A 13596-nucleotide genomic window follows, 5' to 3' on the forward strand; every position below is an offset into this window, starting at 1 on the left:
GTTAGTGGTTTTGATGCATAGTCCCATTTATAGCCCCTGAAACACAGCATCCATTACTGGGCAGCTGCTGTCAGTTCTCCTTCATATAACAACCCAAGAGTCTGCAAGTCTCAGGAAAGGTTTCCAAGCTGGGCAGAGAGATTCAGAGTGGCTCACACCTGTATGCCCTCCACAGACCTTGGATAAGCACTCTTAAGGGCTGCGCCATGTCTGCAGCCCCGATTGTAACTGTTTTTAAATGTCTGGTGTAGTTGTTCAAGTGCACACAAATACACTCACACACACGCATGCACGCACGCGCGCGCGCACACACACACACACACGCACACACGAACACTGAGAATGGCTGCTGGACCAGGAGCCAGCCCACTGTCCTGTTCAGGTGCAGAGAGTAGATAGATACTGGAGTGTTTGTTCCAATGCCTCGGTGTTGACTGTACAGAGTCAGCCAGAGACAACAGGCTGGTGAAGAAGCATGCTCTTATTACTATCAAACCTCACTTACCAAAGCAGGCTGGACGTCACCCACAGGCCATGATTCACACACAATTGCTCTAGTCCAAGGCTTGGAGTCATGTAAACCGGCCGTAGCAAGCTTGCCATGAGTCCCTGCCCGGAAGCTCTCATGTGCACTCTGCATTGTGCAGAGACTAAAATGGTCTGTTTTATTCAGTGTCAATCTGAAGACAGGCGCACATCCAGAAGCAAATGTTTTGTTTTGCTTTGTTCATTTTCATGTGTGTGGAGTGGTGGGGGAGAGGGGTAAATAAGTCCATAGAACATTTAAAAACAGTTACAGTAGTGGCTGCGAGGTGGCTCAGTCATTTAGACTGAGTAAAGGACTAGGTTTGGTTCCCAGAACCCATGGCTCACAATCACAGGTAACTCCAGTTCCACGGAATCTAACACCTTCTTCTGGTCTCCACATGGTATACATGGTACCCATACATGCACTGAGGTACATACACTTAAAAAAAAAACTTTAAAAAAAAAACAAAGTTAAAGCCGGGCCGTAGTGGTGCACGCCTTTAATCCTGTACTTGGCAAGCAGAGACGTGCAGATCTCTGTGAGTTCAAGGTCAGCCTGGTCTACAAGAGCTAGTTTCAGGACAGGCTCCAAAGCTACAGAGAAAGCCTGTCTTAAAAAAAAAAAAAAAAAAAAAAAAAAAAAAAAAGGTTAAAATGGGAGCTGGGGAGAACGCACATAACTGCTGGGTAGACACAGCAGCCTACTTGCGATTCGAGTTCTGGGAAGGCAGAAGTAGTGGATCTGCAGAGCAACCTGGCTAGCTGCTCTAGGTGTATCTGTGAGCTCTTGGTTTAGCTGAGAGGCTCTGCCTCAAGAATAAGATAATGATCAAGGAAGAACACAAAGTCAATTTCAGTCCTCCATGTGCATCTCTACACATGTATACATGCACACACACATATGTACACACTACACACACACAACTATGAAAGGAAAACACAGACGTGATCGGCCTGAATAGCTTACCACAAGAAAAAGGATTTTAAAGCGAAGGAAGTTTCAACACATGTTTTAACACGGATGAACCCAGAAGGTACTACACTAAGTAGAATGAGGCAGACACCACAGGAAAACCTATATGTTCGTAGCAACAGGATGTGACTATGACCATGATTCAGAAACAGCAGGTGGGGAAGTGGGTGGTGGTAAAGGTCAGCAGTATCGTTACTCAGGAGGCTGAGCTGGAGGGTCATGAGTTCAAGGTCAGCCTGGTGTACGCGGTAAGACCTTATCTCAAAAGCAACCTAATGTTTAATGGGTAGATCTCTGAGATGATGAAAAGACTTGGAGATGGGAAGTGGTGCTGAGTATAAATGATGGAACTATATCTAATGTTCCTGAATGATACTTACAATGTTTCAGTAGTAAATTTTCTATATATATTTTATCCAATTTTTAAAAAAAATCATGATATAGTTTTAACTCTTATTGACTCATGATTATATGTGTGTTTACGAGAGACACATAGACAGACTGGAGAAGAGGGTATAGTCGGAGGCTGTTCATTCCCAGATACCCAGACCCAAAATAATCACACAGAAATTATTACAACAGTGCTTGATCTATTAGCTCACATTTCTTATTGGCTAGATCTTATATCTTAAAATAACCCATTTGTATTAATCTGTATATCGCCATGTGTTTGTGACCTACCAGTAAGGTTTTGTCCAGCATCCAGTGTCTACCTCCTACGGCAGCTACATGGCTTCTCTTTGACCCCACCTACTCTCTCCTCCTCTATCTGTTTGGAATTCCCACCTTGCCCTACTCTGTGCTGCAAGAGTCCCAAATCAGATTTTTTATTAATCAATGATATTCACTGCATACAGAGGGGATTCCCACATCAAAAGGAGATACAGATAAAGCCCAGGGTTGAGTGCTTGCCAAATACCTGCTCTACCACTGAGCTGAACCTCAACTGCTATATTTTTTTTAAACTTGTTATAGAGAAAAGGATATAGAGTGTGTTCACCCTGAGGTCTGACGTAACAGCATGTCACCCATCTTCCCGCTTGCTCAGGAGTACTCTGAGCCTCCTGTGATGACAGCATCTCTGTCAGGCCATAAGCATTTCCTTAACTTGAGCTTCACCACAATCACACAAGAGAGAAACCACACTAATCCCTCCTTTTAAAGATTTATTTTATGCATGTCTGTGCAGCATGTAAGAGCAACGCCCGTGGAGTCCAGAAGAAGGTGTTGGATCCCCTGGGGCTGAAGAGATGGTTATGAGCTGCCCAGTGTGGGTGTTGAGAACCAAGCTCAGGTCCTCTGCAAGAGCATTAAGCACTCATAACCACTGAACCGTCTCTCCAACCCACAATAAAACAGATGAGAGCAATGGAAACCTGGTGAGATTTAGTGACTTGATCCTGAGTCTGGCTCTGGAGAAACTTCCTACCCAATCTACTGGGTCACTTGTCACCAAGACGTGGCCTCACTCTCTGAGGTTCTATTAAAACCCTTTGTCCTAGTTGGTGGTCATAAAATAACATGACCAAAAGCAACTTGGGGAGCAAGAGGTTTTTCATGTTACAGCTCACAGTCTGTCTTGAGGGGAAGTTGAGGAAGAAACTTGAGGAAGGTACCTAATAGAAGAAACAAGCAAAAGCCATGCTTGATATATATCCCAGAACCACATATCCAGGGTCCAGGGGTGGCACTTCATACAGCAGGCTGGGCCCTCCTATATGAATCACTAATTAAAAAAATGCCCCCACCAACTTGTCTATAGGCCAGTCTTTTTTTTTTTTGTTTGTTTGTTTGGTTTTTTTTTTTGTGTTGTTTTTGTTTTTTCGAGACAGGGTTTCTCTGTGGCTTTCGAGCCTGTCCTGGAACTAGCTCTGTAGACCAGGCTGGTCTCGAACTCACAGAGATCCGCCTGCCTCTGCCTCCCTAGTGCTGGGATTAAAGGCGTGCGCCACCATCACCCGGCCTATAGGCCAGTCTTAAGGAGGGTTTTTCTCAGTTGAGGTTCCCTCTTCCTGGTAAATTCTAACTTGTGTCAAATTGACAAAAAACAAAAACTAAAAACTAAACAGCACACCCTTGGACCTTTGTTCAGCATCAAGTACCCCCAAATTACCAGGAGTTTATATGCTGGCTAAGGAAAATGGGCTTTTTAACAAAACTATATTAAGCCCATCTTGGATTTAAAAGGGCTGGGATTGTCTTCCAGATTGGAAGGCTGCATTGTTTACCACGACTGTTCTTGGAGCAAGACAAAGATGTCTGCTCTTTCTACACCTGTTCAACACGATTTGAGAAATCGTAGCCTGAGCAGTAAGATGAGGACAAGAAGGACACAAATGGAAAAGGAAGAAGCGAAAGTGTCTTTGTTTGCAGCTGATGTGATCGTGTCCTTAAAAGACCCTAAAGATTCCACCACACTCCTACGGCCACAGAAAGAAATCTACCCCTGATGCAGCTGTATCACTCTTGGGCATATATCCAAAGGACTCTGCATCCTATTAAAGAGATACTTGCAGACCCATGTTCAGTAGTAGACAGAAAGTGAAAACACCCTAAATGTCCATCAATTGATGAATGGATAATAAAAATACAGTATGCTTACACAATGGAATATTTTATTCAGCTGTTAAGGAAAATGGCATTCATAGGAAATTGATGTATCTGGAAACAACCATCTACAGTGAAGTAACCCAGACCCAGGAAGACATAATGAATGCTATCTCTTATATATGGATGTTAACTTTGGATCTTTGTATGTATATTTATTGGAGTGCCTGAAGAAGTAAGAAGCTGGCTTTGGGGAGTGGGATTTTTTATGGGAGTGGAGATGGAGTGTAGGTGGAGGAAAGTGGGAAATACTGGGGTGGGAAGGATTGAGTGGAGTAAGAAATGGGACAGCAGGGTAAGGAGGGAGAGTGGGAAGGGATAACTAACACCAAAGGCCTCTGAGAAACTCACATAGAAACCAACTGCTATATAAGCTTCCTGAAATACATAAATATCATAAAGAGTTTATGGAGTGACCCTATAATGGGCAAAGTGGAGGGACAGGGACACTGTTAGACCCTGTAGGGCATCAAATAAAAAGTCCAGTGTCAAGAATAAGGTAGCTTTTTGAAGTTGTTGGTAAGTAGGGTCCCATAGACAACCCCCCAAATATTACAAGCTATTGCCATTGTTCTTTATCATCTTCCAGAACTTGACAGTAAGACCCTATAACTGAAGGCAGCACATAATTGAGTCATGGGATGTGAGAAATCAATTTGGTGGTCATCTGGAGCTTCATCCCTGCTAGCCACTTTCTACTGTGCTAGAGGGTGCTATGAGAACTAGTGGAAGAGAAAAGTCATCATCAATACAATCTTAACCGGCTGTGAACCCTGAGAGCCACAATAATGACTGACCTGACAAGACATGGCCACTGGTGCAATAGTGGCATGAATGTTATGGGAATAACCAACCACCTTATGACTGAATTTAGGTACACAAGACAGAACCCACAACTGGGGCTATTACCTACACCAAGAACCTGTGGCTAGAGAGGTAAGAACATATTACTATCACTTTGCTTAAATGGGGATAGTATTAAGCCAATTTCTAATTACTTATTACTTACCCATAGATTTGTACCTCTAAACCCTCATCAGAGAGGCCTCATTCAGTATATGGCAATTAACAAAGATGTACAACTGATTAACTTGCCCAGAACAAGAGACTCTGAAGTGCTCAATCCTAAACGAATATCTATATGATTCCCTCTTCCAAAGGCTCAGGGATCATCAAAGAAGAGGGATCACAAAGACTTCAAGAGTCAAAGACAGTGGACAGTTACAGCAAAGTGGTGTTTTCCAGACACAACAGGGCAGTTGTGCGTGTAAACTCAGGGAGTTGTAACAGAATGCACAATACCTGTGCCAGCTCAAGTCAGAAAAAAATGCCAGCAGAAAGAGGGAAGACTGGCATGAAGCCCCACCCCTAGCTATGGCGCTTTGGGCAATGTGTGGCCGCTCAGAAAGAGAGGATTGGTTTTCTTCAAGGGTATGACCTCTGGGAGGCTACCTAAGCTCCAGTAAGTGACCCCATACTCAGACACATACCAGTAGCACTAAGTGGATTTAATGGGCTTTTAAAATATAGAACACATGTCCTCAAGACCCAGTAATACCACTTTTGGGTGTATGTCCAAAGGATGTTCAACTGTGCCACAAGGACATGTGCTCAACCATGTTCATGGCAGCATTTTTTGTCATAGCCAGAACCTGGAAACAACCTAAATGCCCTTTGACAGAAGAATGGATAAGGAAAATGTGGTGCAGTTACACAATGGAGTACTACACAGCAGAAAAAAATTACAACATCTTTAATTTTGCAGGCAAATGGATGGAGCTAGAAAACATGATTTTGAGTGAGGTAACCCAGACCCAGAAAGACAATTATCACATGTACTCACTCGTAAGTGGTTTTTAAAGATAAAGCAAAGAAAACTAACCCACAAATCACAATCCCAGAGAACCTAGACAACAATGAGGACCCTAAGAGAGACATACATGGATTTAATCTACATGGGTTGTAGAAAAAGACAAGATCTCCTGAGTAAACTGGGAGCATGGTGACCTGGGAGAAGGTTGAAGGGGAGGGGGAGGGAGGGAAGGAAGCAGAGAAAAATGTAGAGATCAATATAAATCAATAAAAAATAGAACAACACATGAAGTAGTATTGGGAGGGGGTTCAGGAGGAATCAAAGTGGAGGGAATGGGGGTAAATTTAATCAAAATGCATCATATACATGTACGGAATTCTCAAACAATAAAAAGAAGCACTATAAGAATGTTATGGGCTGGAGAGAAGGCTCAGTGATTAAGACCACTGACTGTCCTTCCAGAGATCCCGAGTTCAACTCCCAGCAACCACATGGGGGCTCACAACCATCTACAATGGGATCTGATACGTTCTTCTCGGATGCAGGCATAGCTGCATATATACATACAGACAGAATATTCATACCTCAAAAAATACATAAGCAATAAAACTTTTTAAAGGGTTGGGACTAGAGAGATGCCTCTGAGGTTAAGAGCACTGGCTGCTCTTCTAGAGGTCCTAAGTGCAATTCCTGGCAACCACATGGTGATTCACAACCATCTATAATGAGATCTGGTACCCTCTTTTGGCATGCAGGAATGCATGCAGATGGAACATTCTATAAACAATAAATACTTTTTAAATGAAGCTAAAGAATTATGAAGAAAAAAGCAACACTCTAAGCTAGGGGTCAGAAAATTATTTGTGTGCATATGTGTGCACATATGTGTGTCCATGTGCCAAAGGCAAAAGTTGATGCAGGTCATCTTCTCCGATTGGTTCCCACTTTTATTTTTAGTAAATTTTATTGACATCCTTTGACAATTTCATGGTTATATGCAAGGTAGTCTAGCTCTTCTCTCCATCCACCCACTCGTCTTCCATCCCTGTCAGCCCTCCCCCTTCCCACCCAGTCCTCTTCCATCGTTTTTATGTGGGTGTGAAGATCTGACCTCAGGTCCTCACGCTTGGACAGCAAGCCCTTTACTGACTGAGCCGTCCAGCCCCCACGGTCTTAACTCTTGAATGCCATCGCCTTAGCAGCAGCAGCAGGGCTCCAGTATCTGTCAGCACTTATTTGAAAGAGATGTTGAATGAGACATGCAGAGAGCCAGGTTATAAAATAAAAGGCTGATGCATAAAACAAACAAGCAACAACAAACCCCACATAAACCCCCCGAATACAAAAACGTGTTGCGGATTGACGAGGGTGCGAACGGAGCCTCTTTCCCGGTTTAAAGCCAGCGGCTGAACCCCGGGCTTGCTTTCCTGTTGTCATTGTCTCGATGCTGTTCATCTCCCAGGCGCGCCGGAGAGGTGGCTTTTAGCAAATGGGTCCTCCGAAGCATCTATGTCAATAATAGCGAGCGCGACCTAGTTCTTTTATCTTGTTTATCCTCCACTGTTTCCTCCGATAAGTGGTTTTGCTGCAGTCTGCCAACCTCCTCCGCTCTTATTTGTTTATGGAGAGAATATTAATTGGTGATGCTGGGCAGACTATGGGATGCTAATGAAATCCTGATAATGGTATTCTTTAGACTGTCTTTGCCCCCCAAGGCAGCCTCTATTTAAATAGTCCAATCGAACATAATTATTAACACAAGTAATAATAATAATTATCATAGCTTCCCGCTTCAATGGTTATTCGTGGAAACTGCAAGTTCTGCTTTGTCTATTGGCCTCGGTGTAAGAGTGGAAAGTAAATTCTCATTTTAATCTTTGTTTCTGTATCAGTTTTGCTTTGTTCAGCTTCTTCTGAGCCCAGCAACTAAACCCTCATGATGGCCCCTTTATGTGCATTTTTCTTTTTGCTTTCGTGTCTGGTTCTGGTTCTTGAGGCAGAGTCTTGAGTAGTTCAGGTTCCCCTTAGACTCTTCCAGTAGCCTAGATAACCCGGAACTCCTGGGCCTCCTGGCTGCGGGCCTGGCATCAGAGGCCACCTCCTGGAAATGTTCTTCCATTTGAAAAAAACAGTTTGTAGCAGTGGAAAACATCTAAGGGACAAACTTTTCTGTGGGTGGTTATCTTAAAGCAACCTGGGCCCAGAGGCACAGCTACCTGGAAGGCTGACGCAGGAGGGTCGCCAGATAAAAGGTAAGCCCGGGCAACTTAGTGAGACGCTGTCTAAAATAGACAGTAAAGGAAAGGCTGTGTGTGGCTCAGAGGATGAGTGCTTACCCCAGCATTGGCGAGGCGGAGACAGGGCCTGGAGCTCACAGTCTTGTCTCCTTGTCTGCAAAAGTAAGGTGAAGAGCAATTGGCTTTCACATGCATGTGCACACATGTGCATGCATGACCACACATGCCCAGTTAGGACCATAGAGCTGTAAACAGAATAGCACAGGTTCAAACCCCAGTTCTGCCATTAACTCAGCACCTCAGTTTCCCTGCTGTAAAATGGGCCTGATATGATTACCTAACTTTACAGGATGCTAAAGGGTGATTGGTCCAAGATGATGGAGAGCACTGCTGCATACATTGGAAGACGTTACTATGGAAACATCACCAAATCAAGCCCCCTCCCCTGCTCAGAAGATATCAAAAATGCCCCACCGGGGCCAGGCCTTCCTTTTACCCTTGGCTTTCAATAAACACCATGTCATTTGAGTCTGAATGAGTCTGTGACCCTGATAGCTCTTCTACTGTCCTCTTACTCTCCATAGGCGGGTACAGTAAGTGGGTTGTCTCGTTCAGTTATAAAGCAGGCTGCAGTTTATAGGGAGAGATTCGAACTCCAGAACACCAGACTGGAGAGCAAAGGTCAGAAGGGGAAATTTCAGCCATCGGCTCCATGTGGTCCAGAAGGGAATTTCAAAACTAAAGGTTGTAGAGGTCGCTCTTTGCTGTGGAATATTCCTTTACACTGTGTGAAGATATGCCACTTGTGATTGGTTTAATAAAAAGCTGACCAGCCAATAGCTAGGCAGGATTTCCAGGCCCAAAGGACACTGGGAAGAAGACGGACAGAGACACCAGACAGACATGGAAAAAGTTGCACACACAAAATGGGATAGAGGTAAAGCCATGTGGTGGAACATAGATTAATAAAAATATGTGTCAGTTTGAGTTATCAGTCAAACTTTCATAATTAATAAGAGGTTTGATTATTTGGGAGCTTGCAGGCAGGACAAAAGAAATCCACCTGATCTCTTGGCCTCAGAAAATATTGCCCACTGTAACTGATAATCACCCTAGCGCTCCCACCTGTCAAACGCTCACTGTGGTACCAGACACTTGGACTAACACCTTCGGTTTGTATCTCTCACTGTGATAGCAGACACATGGACTAACACCTCCAATATGTATCTCTTACCGTGATACCAGACATATGGACTAACAACTCAATACGTATCCCTTACTGTGGTACCAGACACACGGACTAACACCTTCAATCCACATCTCTTCTCATCCCCGCAGCAGTAGTATCAGACCTAAACTTACGTATATCTCCCATTGTATTTTGAGGAAACTGAAATCCCGGAGATAAGTGATTCTCCCAAAAACACACCTGAAAATCCAAACTCTAGATACCTGGATCTAGAAACCCAAGTTCTTCAGCCAAGTCTGACACCTCCTGAATAAATGCTGACAGTGAGACAAGCCTTGGGTCACCCTATGACCTGGCCAGGACTGCTTAAACAGGACACCATAAACCAAATGGTTTAAAAAACAAGAATGTGGGGGCTGGAGAGATGGCTCAGCGGTTAAGAGCATTGCCTGCTCTTCCAAAGGTCCTGAGTTCAATTCCCAGCAACCACACGGTGGCTCACAACCATCTGTAATGAAGTCTGGTGCCCTCTTCTGGCCTGCAAGCATACACAGAGAAAGAATATTGTATACATAATAAATAATAAATATTTTTAAAAAAAAACAAGAATGTGCTGGCAGTGGTGGCACATGCCTTTAATCCCAGTACTCGAGAGGCAGAAGCAAGTGGATCTCTGTGAGTTTGAGGCCATCCTGGTCTGCAGAGTGAATTCCAAGACAGGCTCCAAAGGCTACAGAGGAACCCTGTCTCGAAAACCCTAAAACAAAACAAAACAAAAACCCACAAAAAAAAATAACAAAACAGGAATGTGTTGTATCACAGGATCGAATGCTCTTAGTCTAAACCCTATGTGGGTTCTTTCAGAGGACTATTCAAAACTATCTGTTCCCGCCTTTCTCATGACTTCTGGTAGTCTCTGGCCATCTCTGGAATTCATTGACAGTAGATTTTGCCTAACATTTGCTTGTATCTCTCTAGTTCATATCCAAATTCCACTCACTAGTGAAGAGATCAGGAACCCTGTGGTGTCCAAAATAAGCCCCCCCCCCATTGCAGGGTGGCCGAATCTCCCTGTCTTATATCTGCAATAACTCTAGGTTCCAACAGGGTCACATGTATGGGCACTTGGATTGGAATCTCAGTTTATGAGCTCTGGGCAGATACAATTTAACCCACAACGTCCTTTATAGCAATTGGCTATGGTTCCATCATCCAGCCCGAGGCACAGGGTGGGCAGTTCTGTACACACTAAGTTGCATCTTAGAGATGTAACTCTTCATCCTAAGCCCCAAAGAGCCATTTATCCTCCATGAGAAAGGAGAATTGAAAAGGAATACAGTGCAAAAGATGTCAAGCTGGAGATAAATGTTTCCTCGGAGGCAACAGCTTCCACAGATTTGAAGGAGCACATTTTTGAAAAATGGAGGCACAAGAAACAAAGGTTGAGCTTTGTGGAATCATTGATAACCCCCAAGACAGCAAACAGCTCTCCCCTATGGTTATAAATGGGGGGATTTGGAATGGAACTTCTACTGTGTGGCTTTCAAAGCCCAAGGTGTCCTAGGAATACTGAATCATTGCTAAGGTAAAGCACTCCCTTTGAACCCAAGGGAAACAGAAGTAGGCAGATAAAAAAAAATGGCAATTCAAGAAGCAGATTTATGAGCAAACTGAAATCTGGTCACTACTTTTTTATATTATTATTATTCCTTGAGATGGACCAGTCTCAAGGCCCATGTGGGAATGAGAGTCTAAGATTAAAGGCCAAAACAAAATTTCTGCTTTTCTGAGACTCAGGATATTTTACACAGGCCCCTCCTTGATAAATAACATGATATGAATGCACAGCTCTTCGTTCAATACCGGACAGCATGTTTTTGCTCATTGTTCTGAGGTTTCTGGCCAGAGACTGGCGTGATTGGGCACTGTCCCTGGTGCTGAAATCAACCATCTGAGGTGGAGGTGGAGAAGGACTTTATAGATCCAGGGATCCCAAGTGGAATAATTCGTTCACACCTCTGTAAGCGAATTCCAGGAAAGTAGGAAGATACCAAAGGAATGTCAGGGGTGGGAAGGGAATACCTGAGGCATGAGGATATGGAGTTCAAAGCCAGCATGAGCTACAGAGCATCGAACAAAATGGAAGAGAAGCAAGAGGAGAAATAGGAGAAAAGGGGGAAGAAAGAGAGGGTAAGGATGAGGGAGAGGAGAAATAAAAACAGAAGAAAGACTAGAAAGAGAAGGAATGGGAGGAGGAATAAGAGGGTGAAGAGGAAGAAGAGGAGGAAGAGGAGGAGGAAAGGGAGCAGAATGATTAGAGGAAGAGAAAGAGGAGGAGGAAGGGGAGCAAAATAATGAGAGGAGAAGAAAGGGAAGGAGGAAGAGGAGCAGAATGGATAACAGGTGAGAAGGGTGGATAACAGGTGAGAAGGGTGGATAACAGGTGAGAAGGGTGGATAACAGGTGAGAAGGGTGGATAACAGGTGAGAAGGGTGGATAACAGGTGAGAAGTGTTGATAACAGGTGAAAAGTGTTGATAACAGGTGAGAAGGGTGGATAACAACAGGTGAGAAGGGTGGATAACAGGTGAGAAGGATAGATAACAGGTGAGAAGGATAGATAACAGGTGAGAAGTGTTGATAACAGGTGAGAAGGGTGGATAGCAGGTGAGAAGGGTGGATAACAGGTGAGAAGGGTGGATAACAGGTGAGAAGGGTTGATAACAGGTGAGAAGGGTGGATAACAGGTGAGAAGGGTGGATAACAGGTGAGAAGGATGGATAACAGGTGAGAAGGGTGGATAACAGGTGAGAAGTGTTGATAACAGGTGAGAAGGGTGGATAACAGGTGAGAAGGGTGGATAACAGGTGAGAAGGATAGATAACAGGTGAGAAGGATAGATAACAGGTGAGAAGTGTTGATAACAGGTGAGAAGGGTGGATAGCAGGTGAGAAGGGTGGATAACAGGTGAGAAGGGTGGATAACAGGTGAGAAGGGTGGATAACAGGTGAGAAGGGTGGATAACAGGTGAGAAGGGTGGATAACAGGTGAGAAGGATGGATAACAGGTGAGAAGGGTGGATAACAGGTGAGAAGTGTTGATAACAAGTGAGAAGGATGGATAACAGGTGAGAAGGATGGATAACAGGTGAGAAGGGTGGATAACAGGTGAGAAGGATGGATAACAGGTGAGAAGGGTGGATAACAGGTGAGAAGGATGGATAACAGGTGAGAAGGGTGGATAACAGGTGAGAAGGATAGATAACAGGTGAGAAGGATGGATAACAGGTGAGAAGGGTGGATAACAACAGGTGAGAATGGTGGATAACAGGTGAGAAGTGTTGATAACAGGTGAGAAGGATGGATAACAGGTGAGAAGGGTGGATAACAGGTGAGAAGGATGGATAACAGGTGAGAAGTGTTGATAACAGGTGAGAAGGATGGATAACAGGTGAGAAGGATGGATAACAGGTGAGAAGGGTGGATAACAGGTGAGAAGGATGGATAACAGGTGAGAAGGGTGGATAACAACAGGTGAGAATGGTGGATAACAACAGGTGAGAAGGGTGGATAACAACAGGTGAGAAGGGTGGATAACAGGTGAGAAGGGTGGATAACAGGTGAGAAGGATAGATAACAGGTGAGAAGTGTTGATAATAGGTGAGAAGGGTGGATAACAACAGGTGAGAAGGATGAATAACAGGTGAGAAGAGTGGATAACAGGTGAGAAGGGTGGATAACAGGTGAGAAGGATAGATAACAGGTGAGAAGTGTTGATAACAGGTGAGAAGAATGGATAACAGGTGAGAAGGGTGGATAACAGGTGAGAAGGATGAATAACAGGTGAGAAGGGTTGATAACAGGTAAGAAGTGTTGATAACAGGTGAGAAGGATGGATAACAGGTGAGAAGGGTGGATAACAACAGGTGAGAAGGGTGGATAGCAGGTGACAAATAGGGGTCATTTTTCACCTAGAGCTGATGGTGATGTTTTGTAACTAGCTAGAGGGATTGGTTGGAAAACATTGTCTTAAATATGACTGATATGATTATTTTTTAAATGACTGCTTTTATCATACAAATTTAACCTTTACACACACACCACAAAAAGAACATCTCAGAAGACTGGACCATCAATGGGAGTAGTGGTACACACATCTGTAATCCCAGCACTTCGGAGGCTGAGGCAGGAGGATCTTGAGTCTGAGGGCAGAGTGTGCACAAAGCCAGACCTTGCCTCAAACCTCTCCAC

The sequence above is a fragment of the Microtus pennsylvanicus genome, chromosome 5 (genome assembly GCF_037038515.1).
Source record: "Microtus pennsylvanicus isolate mMicPen1 chromosome 5, mMicPen1.hap1, whole genome shotgun sequence".
Lineage (NCBI taxonomy): Eukaryota > Metazoa > Chordata > Mammalia > Rodentia > Cricetidae > Microtus > Microtus pennsylvanicus.